Consider the following 19,491-nt stretch of genomic DNA (forward strand, 5'->3'; position numbering starts at 1 on the left):
GAAGAGCCTAACACTGCCACTGGGGACGTGGTGCCGAGTGCAGTGCTGAGGAAACACCTGCAGATTTGGAGTAAGCCACCCCAAGCCCAAATCATGATTTTTTTGCCATTTCCAAACATGGATCTGCACAAGTGACTTCAACATCCTGTGCCTCAGTCTCCTCATCTTGACAATGGGTACCAACACCCTAGACAGAGAAGAGTCACAAAGTCACTGTCTAAACAGTGGGATGGGGCAGCCAGACACTACTGCCCAGGGTTCTCATGTGAGAAGAGGAGCAGTTCCCTGCTGGGCGAGTCTTTCTCACCAGACTCTCCTGACAACGCGGGGCTTTGGCACTGGGACGTGCCTGATTCCAGGGCGGGCGCCTCCCCATTCCTCCATGCTGACAGACCAGCTCCTCCCCTACGTGTGGGTCCCACCCGGTAGAGCCCCCTCCTTATCTCCTTGGACAATGGTTACTGTGAGGCCCCAGACTCTGGGATTAGAGTCTGGCCATGCTGCTCTCGTGGCTGGGCCAACAGGGTGAAATCATCACCTGGGCCAGGGAGGCCCGGAAACCAGAACTGTGGGCTCAGAGCAGGTCACCTGCAAAGCCCTCTCTTAGAAGCTCACCCAGGAAAAGAGCCAGACTCATCTGTATTCCAGATCTCAGCCCCAGAGCCCCCGGGGCCCATGAGGCTCACAATAGCCCACCCCGAGTGACTTCCCTTGCTGGCCACGCCCTGGAGACCACCACCAAGGCACCATGGCCTGCCCTGGCCACAAGACTCGAATGACACAGCTCAGTCCCCAAAGGTGAGTTTGCACCAGGAACTCACAGGTCGGGCCTGGGGAGACGGGGCGTAGAAAGGGCACACCCCACCCTCCTTCCTATCCTGGCTGTCTCCAGCAGAGTTCGAGGGTAAGCCCAGGCTTAGCTCTGTGTCGGAAACCCAGACAGTCGCGGGCCACAGCAAAACGTGGCCCTGATGGCCAAGTCTGGCTTCTTCAGAGCCCTCATGTGCGTTTGTGGATACTGTAACTACGGTGAGCTTCGGCATGAACCACGTGCCCCAGGAATGCCCCTTAGGTACCAGCAAGGGTGTCAATGCCGTCTAGGGCCAGCCCTTCTAGAAATCTACAAAGAAGACATACCCACAGAAACACAAAACAACATTGTGCATTTGAGCATGATGCTATTGGTGATAGCATTCTTTTTAGTGGCCCAAGACTGCGGCCAAGCCAGACAGGCACCGCCTGAGACCTACTGGGCCAACACTGACACGTGCACACCATGGAGAGCCAGGTAGCCTGAACCCCAGGGTGGGACCCCCAGGAAGGGGTCCATGGTAGGCCACCCTCCAGGGGAGAAACGGAGGACACTTTAGGAAGCAGAGAGCAGAAATGCACAGAACTAGTCCAGCACGGGGTAGGTGGGACTGAGGTGAGTAATGGCACAGGGCCAGAACTCGCCAGGTGTGTGGACCAGAATTTCATTTTCTGAATCACGTAAAAGTTGACATAACCAAAAAGAAAATCAAGACAGAAGGGAAGAGACTAGAACACACCTAGCATCCATGGAGGGGAAGGAGGCTGGCTCAGGTCCTAGGGCAGCCTGTGCTGGGGAAAGTGACGGTCCAAAAGCATGAACTGCTTAGATTTCAGAGAAGAAAAGAACCCGCTTGGCGATGTTGGGGGGAAAGGAGGGAAAGACAGAAAGTGAGGGAGGGTCTCAAGGGTCTTATGGGTAAGAAGGTTCTGGGCAGCAGGGAGGCCTCAAGCGGGGGCAGGTCATGGAGCCGTGTTGGGTTTGATTCTGGGCGTGATGGGATTCCTTCAGCTGCTATGTGGAGAGGGACCTGCGGGAGACCCCAGAGGGCAGCAGGTGGCCTGGGGGACTCTTAGGCCTGCTGGACTCCACACCACAGCAGCCCTGCAGAAGCATCACCTTGATGATCTGGGGCAGGGAATGGCAATTCCTCAGGGAGCGATGCCCAGGGCAGGGCAGACTGCTCCAGGGGCTCTTGAGGCACAGTCCCAGGTGAGGGTAGTGGGGACTCGGGACGTGACCAGGAGGTGGAGCAACACAGCTGGCCAGTGTGGGGACAAGTGCCACCAACTGAGGACAGGGAAACCTGGGCCAGCAGCAGGGTGGAGCGACAGCCAGCCCTGTGAGGAGGAACTGCAGGAGCAGCTAACACCGCATTATAAGCAGTCTCCACCTCAACACAAAGGAACAACTAAAAAGAAGCTCAAGGAGGGGAGGAGAGAATTCTTTGGCTACCAAGTGGGGAGACCCCTGTGCCCAGACTGCAACTTGGCCTACACGAATTGTGTGGGCTTTGAAAGATTTTTATTACAATCACATAGACATAACGTAAAACCTGCCCTTTCACCTAAGTGATCGATAAATGAGTTTTTAATAGCACCAAAGATGAGAATAAGACAGCCTTTAACTATCTATGACGTCCTGGCTCTTTCAAATTGAAATTACTTGAAGCCGCTATGAAAATATGGTGATTTTCAATGCTGTGGACTGATGGGCACAGAGGTGGTTTGGTACTTTGATTTTCTGACTGCTACTGAAATCAAATAAAAGCCCACAAAGAAGCCCAGAAGTCATTCTGCTGGGTGTGAAGTGGAGGCAAAAAGGGTGCCAAACAGGTAATCCAAGTGAGTTACCCCTGGCTCAGTTACCTGCTCGGTGGCAGGGTAACCTGAAGGAGGGAGGCCAGGCAAATACTCGAGGCCCCCCAGCAGGAGGTTACGGGGTTTGTTAAAACACAGTTTCAAAGAAACCAAACAGCCCTCTCTTCATCCCCCCTTTCGTCAGACTGTGTATCTCTGTGTGCATGCGCGCGCACACACACACTGCCCCGGAGAGGACCGTGAGAACTGAGTACCTAGTTCTTAAGTTAATCCATTTGAGACTTGCGGGTATCCACCTGATCAACCCTTCAGTGTTACAGGTCAAAAGAAAAGCAGAGATAACCAGACAAGGTCACCTGTCTGAGGTCACATCTGAGAGATGGCACGTGCTCATCGATGGCCCTTGCCTGAAGCCAGCCTCAGTTCTGGGTGGGGACATCAGGGTAGAACCAGACTCACTCTCTAGGCTTCAAGCGCTCCCCGTTTGGGGAAGCGGATGAGGGGAGGCAGCCAAGGGTGACCCTGTCCGCTGTCCCAGGCACAGAGGAAGGCCAGACACAGCGGGTCTTCAGGGCTGACAACGAGTGCTCCAGGCAGGGCAGATCAGGTGGGCCTGGGTGACCCCAGCAACAGCTCTAACCTGCCACCAGTGGGACGCCCCTCCCTGGAGGAATGAATGAGTTGGGGTAAGCCCCGTGTGTCACCCTGGCTCTCGACTTCTGAGAGGCCTCTCCTGCTCCCCACAGCGCCCCAGAGAGCACACACGTCCTCTTTCCTGTCATCCCCTCCCTCAGGAACCGTGTCCAAGGGACGATGACACCCTCTGCCCATCAGCTTCAAGGAGGCAGCCAGGACATGCCGACTATGGGTGCCTGGGCCCTGGGGTTGGCAGGAGAGGGTGCCGGAGTGGCCACTGAGGGCCCAGGAAAGCCGAGAGTGATGCCTATAGCGACGGAGAGTGTGTGGCCACAAAGGATGGTCATGCTGGGGGTGCAGGTCCACGGATCAGCTCCCTGCAGTGAGGCAGAGAGACCTGCAGAGGCTCCTCTGGCTGAAACTACCAAAATTGCCGGACTGAACAACTTCCAGAAGATGCTATAGAAGACAGTGCTTACAAAGGTTGACCGATACTCACAAACTGGCCAGAGACTAAGGAATACGCAGGCTAAAAAGACCAGGAAGGGAGGGAGGGAGTCCTGTTTGGCGAGGACTCCAGCAGGCACCCCATGGCCGACCAGCAGAGGAGCCAGAGACAGGGAAAAGTGGTGACAGCAGCGTCTCCTGAGGCCTGAGGAAAGGCCTGGAAACAGAGGGGCATCCCACGTAGCAGCAGGCATGGACTCTTCATAATGGGCTGCAGCTTGGGCAGAAAAAGGGCCGGTGACTGAAGACATGGGCCACCCAGGAGCGCCATGCCAGCCTGGACTGGCTCACTCATCTGAAGGCAGCCGGGGAAGTGATGCTGAAGTCCTTGAGGGCTCCAACTGCCCCAAATGGATGCTTAGAGCAGAGTCAGCCTTCAGGCCTCAGGAGGGTGATGGCATGCCTGCTCGGGGCGCAGGGGCAGCATGTCTGCAGAGGCAGAGGTGATGGCAACATGACTGGAAACTCTGCTGCCCGACACCAAGATTTCAAAGCTGTTTCACCCAAGCTGTCTCACAATTAAAGAGGATGCTTTCACTTCATGTGAATATATTAAGAGAAAAGGCTGGAAACCTTGCAGAAGTGCCTTGTTTTAGTGGCTCAAAGCACTGCAACGTTTTCAATAGCATTATGCTCTAGATGGTATAGCTACAAGTGTGAAAGAAAGTGTTGACATGTTTCCCTGTGTTTAAAAAAAAAAAATCACTGCCAAAGGCAGCCTTGCCCAGGACCCAGCTTTTAATATCAACAGAAAACCTAACCTGTGCAATGCAGGGAAGGAGGCACCAATGTGGGGGTCATGGCAAAAACCAGCCAGCTGATGTTGATGCCACTTGCAAATGCCAACAGAGCCTTCACTGAGCCCTGGTGCTTCTTTAACCACAATGGTTACTGGTTTTGTGAGCTCTGATTACCAAATCACACAGGTCTCTCATGGTCTACCCCGATCCAGTTTTTCCCATAACAACTTCTGTTTTTCAATGTGTGATTAGCAAAACACATGATTTGGGGAGGAAATGACGTATCACATTGAAGCAGTAAGACTACACAAATCTTAAACGTTCACAAAGACTGAGAGAAGGCTCTTGTGTAAATAAAATCATTTGCTAATTACGCTCGTGAAACAAAAAACATTAGATCAAATCCTTGCTTTGATCTAGCAAAGGAAAAAGAGTTGCAGGAATCTTGACTTCAGTCCAAATCACCGTATCCCAAGGGGTCTGATGGCGAGAACTGACTGTATTTTCCTAATGAAAGGAACCTCCAGTAATCATGCGGGAGGCAGCCTTGGGATGCAGTACCAGGCACTCTTTGGATCCAAGGCTCCTGTGAATTCCAGGGGTGTGATCACTGACATCTGGCACTTGCACTAATCAGACTATGGACACTCAGGTGGGACTACTCAACCCCCAAGGATTTCAGATTAAAGACAGAGAGACCACAAAACCAGGTGAAGGCTGCAGCTGAAAAGGTATTCTTCCCTTGAAGTGGAATCAGGCTCCCCCAGAGTGAGCTCTAGGACACTTCCAGAGCCCCAGTGACATCCTGACGTTTCCTAATTTCAGTCATGCTTGCATCAGGCCCATGTTGGGAGATGCGTGTCTCAGCACCTTTCATTTCCAGTCAGCCACCCCGTGGAGTCCGGTCAGGAGTCCAAGCATCACTACGAAGCCACGAACCGGAAGGATGAGGGGGTGGCTACTTCCCCATGTCAATAGTCTGGGACGTGAGGCGAGAACAGGCCTCCCAGCAGAGGCTGCTTCTGTCCCGAAGAGTCACTCCTTGGGGCTTCCAATTCTTTCTCCCTCCAGTACGAGCTGCAGCATCTCAGAATCCAGGAGGCTTCTCTGCATGAATCAAGGCAGCAGCACTGTGAGTCGCCAGCTTTGGCCCCTTTAAAGATCTGAGAGCAATCAAACTGGAACTGCAAGATGGTCTCAGGGGTCTCTGCAGAGCAGGAGGAGGGACGGGGTTCTGCTTGAAGGTTTCAACAGTGGAACCTAAAGTTTAGTGGCCCTGTTCTGAACTCAGTGTATTTTTTAATACCCCAGTTTTTAGAAGATGCAAGAAACTATGCTTTGAAAAGCTGTACAAAACACAGTTCATGCTGCCCAAAGACAGAACCCTCCCCAAATGAAGGCAGTCAGTGCCATACGGTAAGTCTCCTTGTCACAGCATGAAATCACCACATGTGGGAAAGATAAGCAAGTTTGAAAACACACTGCCACTGTGGAGAACAGTCAGGCAGTTAGTTCCTCAAAAAGGTAAACGTGGAGTTCCCACGTGACCCAGAGATTCCACTCCAAGGTATGGACCCTGGAGAGTTGAGAACAGGGACTCAAACAAGAGTCCATGGATGACGATGTTCCTAACAGCACACATCACAGCAGCCAGAAGGTCCCAAGAAGGACTTGGCGCTCTGACTGCCAAGAGCCAGAGTTCAATCCCTGATCAGGAAACAAAGAGTCCACAAGCCCCACGGTGGCCAAAACGGAAAAAAAAAAAAAAGGAAACTCTTACACCTGGTACAGCATGGATGGATCGTGAACTGAAGATGTTAATTAATGCTAAGTGAAGTAAGCCAGACACAAAAGGACAAATATTATTAGATTTCATGTATATGAAATATCCAGAAATAGGAAAATCCTGAGATTGCAAGTAGGATATTCACTGCCAGGGGCCAGAGGTAGTAGGTAGTAGAGAATGACTCCTAACGGACACAGGGGTTTTTTTTGGGGGGGTGATACAAATATTCTGGAACTAGATAGAAGCAATGGTTGCACATTTGTTGCTGTCGTTCAGTCCCTAAGTCGTGCCTGACTCTTTGTGACCCCATGGACTGCAGCACGCCAGGCTCCTCTGTCCTCCACTATCTCCTAGAGTTTGCTCAAACTCTTGTCCATTGAGTAGGTGATGCTGTCTAACCATCTCATCCTCTGCTACCCCCTTTTCCTTCTGCCTTCAATCTTTCCCATTAGAATGCACAATACAAATGTACTAAATGCCACTGCACCCTTTAAATGGGTGAATGTCATGATATGTGAATTCGACCTTAATTTTTGTAAATTAAATTTTATCACTAAAATGATAGCCAACTTCACCAGTTACCCTAAATCATTACGGTAGGTTTTCCAATGCTCTGCCAAGTAGCTCTGCTGTCCCATTCAAGAGAAAGAGGTGAGTGTGGGGACCTATGGGGACACATGGTGGACTGGAACACGCTGACCCAAAATGAAATCTCCGAAGCCCAGAACATGGTAACCATGACAGAAAGGAATTTAGTCCAAGAAGTTTAATGACTAGGCATGTAGCCAAGTTGAAGGTTGTTGGCTAAATATTCTGAGAGCGTTTGATCAATTTTTTTTTAATTGTGGTAAAACCCATGATACAAAATTTACCATTAGCAGCACTTAGTACATTCACAATGTTGTGCAAGCATCACCACTATTTAGTTTCGGAACATTTTGTCACCCCCCCGGAGGAAACCTCACATCCACTAAGCAGGTACTTCCTCAGAGCCCCTTACTCCCAAGCCCCTGGCAACCACTAATCTCCTTTATGTCTCTACGGATCTGCTTGGACCTGTCATATAAATAGAATCATACAATATATGGCTTTCTGTGACAGGCTCCTTTCACTCAGCATAATGTGTTCAGGGTTCTTCCATGTTGTAGCATGTATTAGAACTTCTTCCCTTTTTATGCTGAGTAACATTCCACTGTATAGACACACCATGCTGTGTTCATCCATTCATCTGTTGATAGACATCTGGGTTGCTTCTACCTTTTAGCTGCTGTGGATATTTGTGCACAAGTTTTTGCACAGGTGTATATTTTCGATTCTCTTTCGATTCCACTCTATACCTAGAGTGGAATTTCTGGGTCACACGGGCATTCCACGTGTAACCTTTTGAGGAAACGTCAGGCTGTCTTTCTTCCATGTGGCTTCCTCTAGGGATGATGAAAATGTTCTAGAACTCCACAGGAATAAAGCAGGGTGGCAGAAATGGCTTCTACTCTGGAATGCCCAGCGGGGAGGGGCAAACTTTGAACACAGTTGTCACAACCAGGACACTGGGAGTGGGGAGGAGTGTTTCATGTCACCCCCTCATTCACTCCGTAGCAGACGCTCCAGCAACAAGACATGCTTTCTACCTGCATCTGTTTCTTCTCTTTCTCCCAATACAAACAATCTTATAAAGCAAAGAGTCAATAACGAAATCACAGCACTTTTGATGAGTATTGTCAGAGAGGAGATACCAGGAGCCAGGGAAGAGCTCTGGAAGGTGGTATGGCTTGCTTGGGGTGGGAAGGATCGGGTCCTATGTGAGAAGCTGGTAAACTTGTGGACCATGACTAAAGCCAAGCTGGGTGGCTTCACCACCCACTGTTCCCATATAGGTCACTGCAGGGAGGCTGGATAACTGTGCTAAGAATGAAAGGAAACCCAGAACTCAAGTCCTATGACTGACATTTTTGTTACTTTGTCTCTTCCCAGCCTCCATATCTAGCTACTTCTCTCCCACCATGTTTCCGGGCCCCTGTGCACGTCTGTGCTGCAGACTACTCATGTCAAGCCCTCCCACAAACAGACGGACGCTCATCAGGGCAAAGCTGGCCTTGGGGCCCCCTCGCCATATATCCAGCTTCAGGTCCCCACGGCCTGTGTGCACAGACACTCAGGTCGCGCCTGCCTCTCTGGTTCCCGGCAACAGACTCCCACAGCTCTCGCCTGCTGCAGTTTTTCTCTCAATACCGTTTGTTTTCCTCTCACTAGTGGAGGTCACCCCGCAGCTGCAGGTCTGACAGCCTTGCTTCCTGATGACAACACAGGAGCCGCTGAAGAAAAGGAGCAACAAAAGACAAAAAGAAGGGGTGACACCCATGGCTGAGGCACCATGAGTGACCTACTGGGGGGGGCGGTCTGGGACAGGACCCCCCCACCCCCGCCAGCAGAGCCCCAGGAAATCTTCAAGGTCACAATGGGGGGACCTGGAGCCAGGCTGGCTGAAAAGCACAGTCTGCCCGTGGCAGATGGAAGGGCCAAGAAGCCTGCAGGGCAAGGGCACCAGCAGGCTGCGGGGTTTCTGTGGGTCACCGGCAGGGACTGAATCTTGCTCCCCGAAACAACTCTGGGGACCGGAGAAAAAGTGAGAAGACACACATCAGTAAGTCAGAGGTGGCCCTGTGTACAAGCACTAATGGGGTAGAAAATACAATGGAAGACTGACTTCCAGCCCGCTGGTGGAGAGTCCCCTGGAATCCGCACCTGGGAAGAGCTGAAGACAACAAAGGGTGGCGGGGCTGGGATGTGCTTCCAGGGACCCCGCATCAGCAGCCACACGACACGATCAAGTCACCGCAGATGAGAGCATCCGGTCCAAACGGCAGCTTCCAACCTCCCATGGACCTGCTCTCTCCCGATCCCGGAGAAGATGGGAAAACACACAGACAGCGAGGAGTGGGAAGGGCAGATTTCATTCCACGAAGGCAAGGGATGTAATGTTGCATGCAGCACATGCCACGACCTGGCAGCTGAGGAAAGGGCTACAGAGAACAAAGCAGCTGCAGGAGTGCTCCACCCCTGGAAGCCATGTCAGGGAGCTCACAAGAGCCCCGAGACCTCTCCTCCACTAAGCTGGAACGGAGGAACTGGGGAGGCATCTCTCACTCTTGAAAACTCCTTTTGAATTGGAATAGAATTGCTTTATAGGGGTGTGCTGGTCTCTGCAGGGTGACAGTTTGAACCAGGCACAAGCACACGTATGTCCCAGGTCTAGTAGCCAGCAGGCCAGGCCAGCACTGCAGGAGGTGCCTGTGCTTGGGGCCACCCAGCTCAGGGAACCAGCAGGAGCCTGGGGTGCCCCTTTCCAGGAATGGCATGCAAGTCCTTCAAGGGGCTAGAGCGAGCCGTGACATAAAACACCGAACACTGTTCCTAAGCTAGCGACTCCAGATGTGGCTGAAGAGTCCCCCTGCCTGCAGTTCCCCTGGTTGTGCAACTTGGTTCTGACCACAAGAGCCAAGCTCACGGCAGCCCAGAAGGGAAAGCACCGAGACGGGCCAGCGGACCAGGAGGAGACAGCCAAAACTCCTCTGCAGCAAAGCCAACAGAACAACGGAGCCATCAAAGCCTGAGCCAAGTTGACAAAAAACCACATGGTACTTCTAGAAACATTTTATGGCCAAAAGCTAAAAAAAAAAAAAAAAAAAAGGAGAAGAGAGACAGGGAGGGAGATGGCTCAGGAAAGGCAAACTTTCACCATGGAGCGAATACACAAAAGGAAGAGAAGGAAATTCCTTACAATTTTATAAGAACATGTTCTCAATAAGAGTTCAAAAATGAGAAGATAAAACACAGTAAGATGAAAGGGCAAATTCCCAACCTAGGGAAACAAACTGCAGACCAAGATGCGCCATTACGGAACTAATAAATACATTTAAAAACAGCCAGAATCAGAACATGCATAGCTGAAAATCCAATCAGACAAACACTGTATGCAGATGAAAGAGATAAAAGCAAAAGCAATTAGAGTGACGCTAACAGCACTGGAAGAGAGACAGATAATCCAACATAAGGATAATTCGTGGCCCTGCAGTAGGGAACCCCAAATGGCACATAGACGCCATCAAAGATATATAAGAGAACTAACTTGAGACAAAGGTGAGCTGCATCTGCAGGCTGAAAGAACACACCATGCTTCCAAAAAAAAGTGATTAAAAAAAAAAAAAAAAACCTCATCAGTGAGAAGGATGGTGGTCAATGTCCTGGACATAAAGGGTAAAGAATTCTTCAGTGCCTCAAGGGATCATGTAAAGAGGGGTCCAGGCTTAAGGACTAGGAAGAGCCAAGGCCCCAATTCCAGGAACAATCTGGCATGTTCCAGGAAACGCAAGAATGATGGGCTGAAGCCAAGTGAGCAAGGCGGAGAAAAGGAGCTCAACATGAGGCAGGCCTGGCTACCTCGTTTGCAGGACGCGTTATCAAATGAGAACGCAGGATTTCTTAAAAAATGGAGACTTTGGAGCTGGTCGCAGTGGAACATTAAACCAAGCATGGCTCTTCTAAGCCCTGGGTATGATATAGGCTGCATGTCCAGGAATAGATGAGATTTTATCCTGTGAGAGATGAGAAGCCCTCAGAGGAGCAACATGATCAGATGAACAGTCTGAAGAGGCTCATCGTTCATGGAAGACAGAGTGTGAGGCAGGATGAGCAGGCAGGGAGACATGAGGTGCTGCAGGTGCACTCACAGTGTGTGGGGCACTACATGTTTCTTAGGGACTGACACCCATGCACGGAAGGAAGAGCAAGCAGACCGGGGCAGGGGAAGAAGTTGAAGTGCAATGCAGGCTCCAGAGCTTTCTGGAGCCTTGGGCAGTGATGGTAGGGCAGGGGTTTGGTACCCACTCCCTCCTTCACCATCCATAGCCCTGGGATCAGCCTGACCGGGTGAGGAAGCTCTCAGAGCTGAGACCAAGGCCGAGACCCAGCCCAAAGGGGCCGGCAGCTGGGGGTGGCCTGCAGACTGCACTCCTTCTGTGGATCTGCACGGTCACCCCCTTGACTGCCGTGGGGGCTACTGCAGAGTCTAAGCAGGGGACATTGTGGTTGGCCTAGGTGCCATCAGGGGAAGGCATATGTGTGCCGGCACAGCGCTGGAGATTCAGGATTCTGACTTCCGGATTTTACGTTTTCCATGTTGAGGCATTTCGCCTTCGAGGGCTCGAGGCTAGAGACAGAGATCTGGTAGTCCTCAGCACGGATGTCTGAAGAGGCCATCGCGCAAGTGAGGGTCCCTTAGATAGGAGTATGGACAATTTCCCTCCTGTTATCTGGTCCTGTGACAAGGAGAAAGAGTCAGCAAAGAAGACAAAGAGGAGAGAGGCAGGAGAAAGACAAACAACAGTGGATCTGTCCAGATTATTGGTAGTAAGCAACAGAGACCAACTCTAGCTGATTTATGCAGAACAGGACTGGATTAAACAGCTCCTGGAAGATGGAAGGTGGTAATGTTTGTACAGTATGAATATACTTAATACCTTGGAACTGTACACTTAAATGGGGGCTTCCATGGTGGCTCAGATGGTAAAGCATCTGCCTGCAATGCAGGAGACCTGGGTTTGATCCCTGGGTCAGGAAGATCCCCTGGAGAAGGAAAATGGTCAGTCACTCCAGTACTCTTGCCTGAAAAATTCCATGGACAGAGGAGATTGGTGGGCTATAGACCATGGGGTCACAAAGAGTCAGGCATGACTGAGCGACTTCTCTTTCTTTCTTTACACTTCAACAGTAATTTTTTTCAAGTGTATTTTACCACAGTAACAAAAATTGGGGGGAATGAAAGCCTATTAGGTGGGCCAGAGGGCTGGAGAAACAGATTTGAATCTAGTTAGCCGGGAACAATATTCCGAATTCTGCTGCCAAGGTGGCACAGGGCAGCTAGCACTGTGTCTGCCACCCTGCAGGGGGCAGCACTGGCCACAGCACAGCTGGCCCTGCTCCCTTGGGGAGGCAGGTCTGATGAGCCAGCCAGCAACACATGGCCATACCTCCGTGCGGGGCTTAGGGCATTTTTCTCTGCCAAGGGCCACACAGCAAGCATTTTCTGCTTTACAGGAGGCACTCAACTTGCCAGTGAAGTGGGAGAGTAGCCTCAGACAATGCGTACGGGAAGGAGGAAGGCACAGATTTGACCTTCAGATGTAGTGTACTGACCGTGGTTCAAGCTGAAAGGGCAACTATGAAAAAGAAGCATAGAGCATTTTCAGTGACTCCAGTCAGAAGATGGGGTGGCTCAGATGTGAAGTAAGAAAACCAAAGGAAGCCAGTGACTCTGCACCAGGAGAGGGTGCTGGTGGGACCCCTGAAGAGATGCAGGAAGGGGATTCCAGGAGAGAACAAGCCTGTTGGGAGAAATCCCCACTGGTCCAGGTAAGGCAAAAATCCACTAGGGGCGGAGCAAAACTGGGAGGTGGGAAAGGGGAATATTCAGTAGACAAGTTGTGAAAAGCTTAGGCAAAGAGGGAACAGAGAACTGGGCAGGAGCAGCGGGAGTGCTCGGTGAAGCTGGGAAACTGGAAAACACATTTGTACAGCGATGGGCAGGATTCATAAAAGGAGGGAAAACTGACAGATTCCAGGAAGTCTTTGTCAACAGGGGAGCTGTGTGCTAGCACTCCAAGGGTGGGGCAGCCTCCAGGGACAGGACGAAGTGCAGGCTGTGACCTTGGTAGTGGGTGGCTGAGGCAACTGGAGGCGAAATGATCAAAAGTTGAGAGCCAAGCACCAGGAGGGCCCTCTGTTACTGTTAGTCAGTCATGTCCAACTCTTTGCGGCCCCATGGACTATAGCCCGCCAGGCTCCTCTGTCCATGGAATTCTCCAGGCCAGAATACTGGAGTGGGTTGCCATGCCCTCCTCCAGGGGATCTTCCCGACCCAGGGATCGAACCCAGGTCTTCTGCACTGCAGGCAGCTTCTTTACCATCTGAGCCATCAGGGAAGCCCACTACATGCCTGCTTAAGTTACCTGTGGGATTAGACGGTCGGGAACAGCCAAACAAAGCCTGTGAGCCTGGCACCAAGTTCTCAATAGAGGGGGGTGTCCAGGGGGCAAGCAGGCTTACCATGGGGACTTGAGGAGTTTGAGCATCACAGCCCATGTTCCTCATAGACTGGCTCATGACCGTAGGGGACACACTTCTGGTCCTCCTCCTGCCAGGGGTGTGCGGGGTGGGACAGTCAACACTGTCCTCTGGTGGGGAGGGACCTGCAGGAAGCTGTAGCTCGAGAGGAGAGATCTGACCCCAAGGGGGCAGGTCTTCACATCTTCGACCACCTGGCAGAGGAGGAGGTGCAGCACGGGAGCTCGGACAAAGGCTAGGCGGCTAAGTGCAGCTCTTCACGGCTGGAAGAGGCAGGAGTCAGGTGAGGGGCCGTGACACCAGTGGAGGACGGCACCCCACTGTGGGGGTCCAGCAGTGGAATGAGGTCTGACACTGGACCCCGTGGGGCCGGGAGAGATGTGAGGGAGAGCTGGAAGGCTTGAACCAGGCCAGGGCGGCTGGGAAGCAAGGGCAGAGAGGTGGGAGAGAGAAAGGGCAGAGCAGAGCTGGCGGGGTCTCACCTGCCCGCCTTCCAGTCGATCCACCTTCTTTCTGGGCTGGGGGAGGGGAGGGCAGGAGGGCGGGCAGTGGGCTGAGGAGAAGGGAAAGGAGAAAAAAAGGGCCAGGACCCTAAGTGCCTTGTATGGCCAAATCTGCTGAACGCACACACACACACCCCGCTGTGAACCTTACACACACACATACCCTGTGAGCCTTTCTCTTTTACACACACACACACCCTGTGAGCCTTACATACAAACACACACACACCACACCCTGTGAGCCTTATACACACACATGGTAAAATCTGATGAACACACACACACACAGACACCCTGTGAGCCTCACACACACACATACCCTGTGAGCCTTTCTCTTTTACATACACACACCCACACACCTTGTGAGCCTTTCTCACACACACACACACCCCCCCCCGTAAGCCTTTCTTTCTCACACACACATATACTGTGAGCCTTTCTCTCTCACACACACACACAGTAAAATCTGATGGACACACACACACACACACACCCTGTGAGCCTCTCTCTCTCTCACACACACACCCCCTGTGAGCCTTTCTCTCTCAAACACACACTGTGAGCCTTTCTCGCTCTCTCTCTCTCACACACACACACACTCACCCCGTGAACCTTTCTCTCACATAAGGAAAAACATGTTCGATTACGTTTATACTCATTTTCAGTGCTCTCTCTCGCCACCTAATGAGATGTTAGCTGAAACCCCAAGGTTCACCTGTGGACTGAGCTGCGGGTGACCTGAGGCTCCCAAGGTGACTGCCACTGAGGCAGGAAGGGATGGAACAGCACTCAGGTGCCGGAGAACTTGCTCAGCCAACTTCAGATCTCTGAAAATGCCTCTAGGGTTCGTGGGTCCCCCTGCTGGAAGATGAGAGCTTCTTGGAGCTAAGAGACAGGTGTGTGTTGATAACACCCAATTCCACTTCAGATCCTTTCCCAGAGATGCGCTCAGACTTGGCTACACTCACAGAGACTACTCTGCTTGAACACACAGCTCCTCACAACCAAGTTGGTGCGGCTGAGAGAACCACACCTCTGAAATGGGTCTTTGGTGGGACACTTGAGCCTACCCGAGCTGTTTCTGGTTCCAGTGTTTCACGTGCACCTGAAGGCTGAGGTAGATTGATTCTGTACATATGGGACTGCAGAACAGTCTTCTACTAAAATATCTCAGCTCGAGGGGTAAAACAAAGAGCTATATCCCTTGCTGCTAACTGCCTTCTTCCCAGAGCTCTGACGACCTACGAAGGTCACTCACAGACAAGAAGAACGCGTACCACCCCAAGGACGCCAGGGGAGGCTGTGGTGGGCGAGAAAACGCAGCCCCCACCCTCAGTGGCAGGAGACATGCACAGCAACAGACAACTGAATCATCACCTAGGATACTGGAAGAGAAGGCCGCAGAGCCCAGGGAAGTAGGAGGGGATGAAGAGACAAGAGCCGAAGGGCACAACCTGGTTGAACTCCCCTTTCTTCCAGCGAAGAGCTGCCAGAAGGAAATTCAAATTTTCATAGGCCATGGAGAGGCTACTAAGATACATGCTGAGCCTGGTACATTCTCACCTGCAGGGCACAGGTTAAGGACCAGCCCAGCGTGGGCTGCTGCAGATTCCAGGAGCGGATCCTGGTCAGGTAGGTGGACAGCAGCTGGCCTGGAACCACCCCCCCACCCCCCAGTTTGTGTGTGTGTGTGTGTGTAGTGAAAGGACTGAGTGCAGATGTGATCCCAGGAGCTGACCAAGGGGGATGTGAAGCTTACGAATAGAAACTACTCTTGCGGAAAGCCTCACATGGAGAAGCAGCAAAGCGTCCAGAGGTAAGGGACAGGGAGCCGAGAAAGAAGATTCACTACATTTGTGATGGAATCTAAGTAAGCTTGTAAGGGATGTTCCCTGTTTTTCTTAACAAGAGTGTCTCAGCTCAGGCTGCCATTTGAAATACCACAGACTGAGTGGCTTGAACAACAGAAATTTATTGCTCACAGTTCTGGATGCAGAAGTCCAAGATCGAGGTTCTGGGAGATTCCTTGCTGAGGGCCCTTTTCCTGGCTTGCAGATGGCTGCTTTCTCACTGTGTCCACTTCATGGCAAACGGCAGAGAGTGGGCTCTGTGGTGTCTCATCTTATAAAGGCACTGATCCCAGTGGTTCCCAACCTCATGATCTCATCTAATCCTACCTAGTCACCTCCCAAAGGCCCCACTCCAAACATCTTCCCATTGAGGGTTAGGGCATCAATATACGAATTTGGGGGAACACACACACTTTAGTTCATAACAATGGAGATGCTTATGTTCTATTGTTAAATGGTAAATGAAAAAGCAGAGTATGGCACTATGTATACTGCATGACACAAATTAAAACTCATTCCAAGAGATGGTGGTACAGCGGTTTAAAATTGGGTAAGATGGTAAAGTTTATGTTATGTGTATCTTAAGATGATTTAAAAAAACAACTTTAATCCAGCAGAAGAAAGGAGGAAAAAAAACAGGAAATGTGGGAAAAACAGAATGCACAAAATAAAACGGTATAGACAAATCTAAATGCATTAGTAATTAAACAGATGTTAATGGATGTAACAGAATGAATTTTTTTAATCCAGCTATTTGCCATTTTCATGAGCTACGTCTAATCCATAAAGACACAAAAAGGAGGAAAATTCAAAGTGGCTGTGCTGACCGAAAACACAGGTGGCGTAGCACCATTACTATCAGATGAAGCAACAGTCATGGCAAAAGCACTACTAATTATCAAGAGGTTCACTTCGTAATACCAAAGAGCTCGATTTACCAGGAAGTCAAAACAGTTTCTAAAACTGAAAATTTGGTCTTAAATAATAAAGGTAAAATAAGCAAACTGGACTGACACACGCTCCCCAGCAGTGAAGCAGAACAACAGTAAGAAGAGAGGACACTTTCATAATGGACGAGATGAAGGAGGCGAGCTTCCTCTGGCTTCTGTTACCCACCAACAGTCCATGCTCATCCGGTCCTACACTTCTCCACAAGCCATGAGGTGGACACCCCAGAGATCACAGTCTTGGAGCACGGTGCCATTTAGCTGTAACTGGATTTTTAAAAATAGCAACTAGGAAAAAACCCACAAAGCCATGTACTTGGAAATTAAAAAAAAACACACATTTCTAAATGATTTGTGGGTCAAAGAGAAATCCTAAGAGGAAATTTTTGAAAAAACCTTTCAAGCTGACTTTCAGTGGAGATGCGATACACTGAAACTGGCTCAATGCAGCTGCAATTGTTTGAGGATCAGTTTTAAATGCTTAGGTTCGAAAAGCTGAAAACCAATGAGCTAAGTTTAGACTTAAGTGAGAGAAAGAAAACCAGAGACTGTACTGCAAGAAAGTAGAAGATATAATAAAGGTTTACAGCACTCAATGGACTGGAAAGCAGATATACAAGTCCAACAGGACAACAAAGCCCACAAGTTCACTTCTTTAAAGGAAAAAGAGAAGGAACAAAACAACAGTAGAAGGAAAAAGGAGACAAATATGGATGTTGCAGAGGTTGATGAAAAGCTAAGTACAGCTTCTTGCTAGTGAACTTAGGAATGTAGACAAAATGGGCAAAACTACACCTTAGCTATGATGACCCGAGCAGGTGCATGGAAATCAATGTAGGTTTAAAAGTACGTGTCTGTGTACGGAACACCTCAAAGGACACAAAGAAGCCCCTGGAGACAGCCATTCCCTGCAGAGGGGCCCAGGCGGTGGCAGGGACACTGCAAGACCAAGCATCATCAGAGAGCTCCCACTTCCTGAGTTGTGAACCATGTGCGTAGGCTGCCTGCTCGATAGTGGATCCAAATACGTCCAGAGGCAAGGCATGCACCTGACCGCATGTGCAGGCCAACCCGGGCTGACAGAGACAGCAGCAGTGCATATATGGTGATGCTTTCTCCATTCGTCCCACTCTCTCCTTCTTCTGTGTTCACAAGTCTGTTCTCTACATCTGCGTCTCCATTCCCCACCTCCAGATACTTCATTAGCACCATTTTCCTAGACTCCATGCTGCTGCTGCTGCTAAGTCGCTTCAGTCGTGTCCGATTCTGTGCGACCCCATAGATGGCAGCCCACCAGGCTCCTCCGTCCCTGGGATTCTCCAGGCAAGAACACTGGAGTGGGTTGCCATTTCCTTCTCCAATGCATGAAAGTGAAAAGTGAAAGTGAAGTTGCTCAGTCGTGTCCAACTCTTAGCGACCCCATGGACTGCAGCCTACCAGGCTCCTCCATCCATGGGATTGTCCAGGCAAGAGTACTGGAGTGGGGTGCCATTGCCTTCTCCTATATGGGTTCTAGTTCCCTGAATTTGCCTACAATGCAGGAGACCTGGGTTCAATTCCTGGGTTGGGAAGATCCCCTGGAGAAGGAAATGGCAACCCACTCCAGAATTCTTGCCTGGAGAATCCCATGGACAGAGCAGTCTGGTGGGTTCTAGTCCATGGGGTCACACGGAGTCAGACACAAATGAGTGACTAACACTTGCACACTTTTTCCTAACCAGGTATTGAACCCAGACCCCCTGCATTGGAGCATGGAGTCTTAGCCACTGGGCCACAAGGGAAGTCCTCCTTGTGCCATATTTTGTGTCCATATTTTGATTGGCTTGTTTGTTTTTCTGATATTGAGCTGTATTAACTACTTATACATTTTGGAAATACATTTTGGACATTAATCCTTTGTCAGCTGTTTCATTTGCTATTATTTTCTCACATTCTGAGGGTTGTCTTTTTACCCTGCTTACAGTTTTGTTGTGCAAAAGGTTTTAACTTTAATTAGGTCCCATTTGTTTATTTTTATTTCCATTACTCTAGGAGGTGGGTCAAAGAGGATCTTGCTGTATTTCTGTCAATGAGTGTACTGCCTATGTTTTCCTCTAAGAGCTTTATAGTTTCTGCCCTTACAGTTAAGTTTTTAATCCATCTTGAGTTTATTTTTGTGATACTTTAAAGCAGAGACATTACTTTGGCAACAAAGGTCTGTCTAGTCAAGGTTTTTCCAGTAGTCATGTATGGGTGTGAGAGTCGGACTGTGAAGAAGGCTGAGCGCGGAAGAATTGATGCTTTTGAACTGTCGTGTTGGAGAAGACGCTTGAGAGTCCCCTGGACTGCAAGGAGATCCAAACAGTCCATTCTAAAGGAGATCAGTCCTGGGTGTTCATTGGAAGGACTGATGCTAAAGCTGAAACTCCAATACTTTGGCCACCTCGTGCGAAGAGTTAACTCATTGGAAAAGACTCTGATGCTGGGAGGGATTGGGGGCAGGAGGAGAAGGGGACAACAGAGGATGAGATGGCTGGATGGCATCACTGACTTGATTGACGTGAGTCTGAGTGAACTCCGGGAGTTGGTGATGGACAGGGAGGCCTGGCGTGCTGCGATTCATGGGGTTGCAAAGAGTCGGACACGACTGAGCGACTGAACTGAACTGATTAGGAAGTTGGTTCCAGTTTCGTTCTTTTACATGTGGCTGTCCAATTTTCCCAGCACCACTTATTGAAGAGGCTGTCTTTTCTCCATTGTATATTCTTACCTCCTTTGTCAAAGATAAGGTGT

General features: G+C 50.3%; 1 protein-coding gene across 1 annotated transcript in view; it reads right to left on the reverse strand.

Moving 5' to 3' along the window:
* Positions 1-19,491, reverse strand: part of MECP2 (methyl-CpG binding protein 2) — a 62,161-nt gene that overhangs the window by 11,556 nt on the left and 31,114 nt on the right. The gene's annotated exons all lie outside the window — the stretch shown is intronic.

Source organism: Bubalus kerabau, chromosome X (genome assembly GCF_029407905.1).
Source record: "Bubalus kerabau isolate K-KA32 ecotype Philippines breed swamp buffalo chromosome X, PCC_UOA_SB_1v2, whole genome shotgun sequence".
NCBI lineage: Eukaryota > Metazoa > Chordata > Mammalia > Artiodactyla > Bovidae > Bubalus > Bubalus kerabau.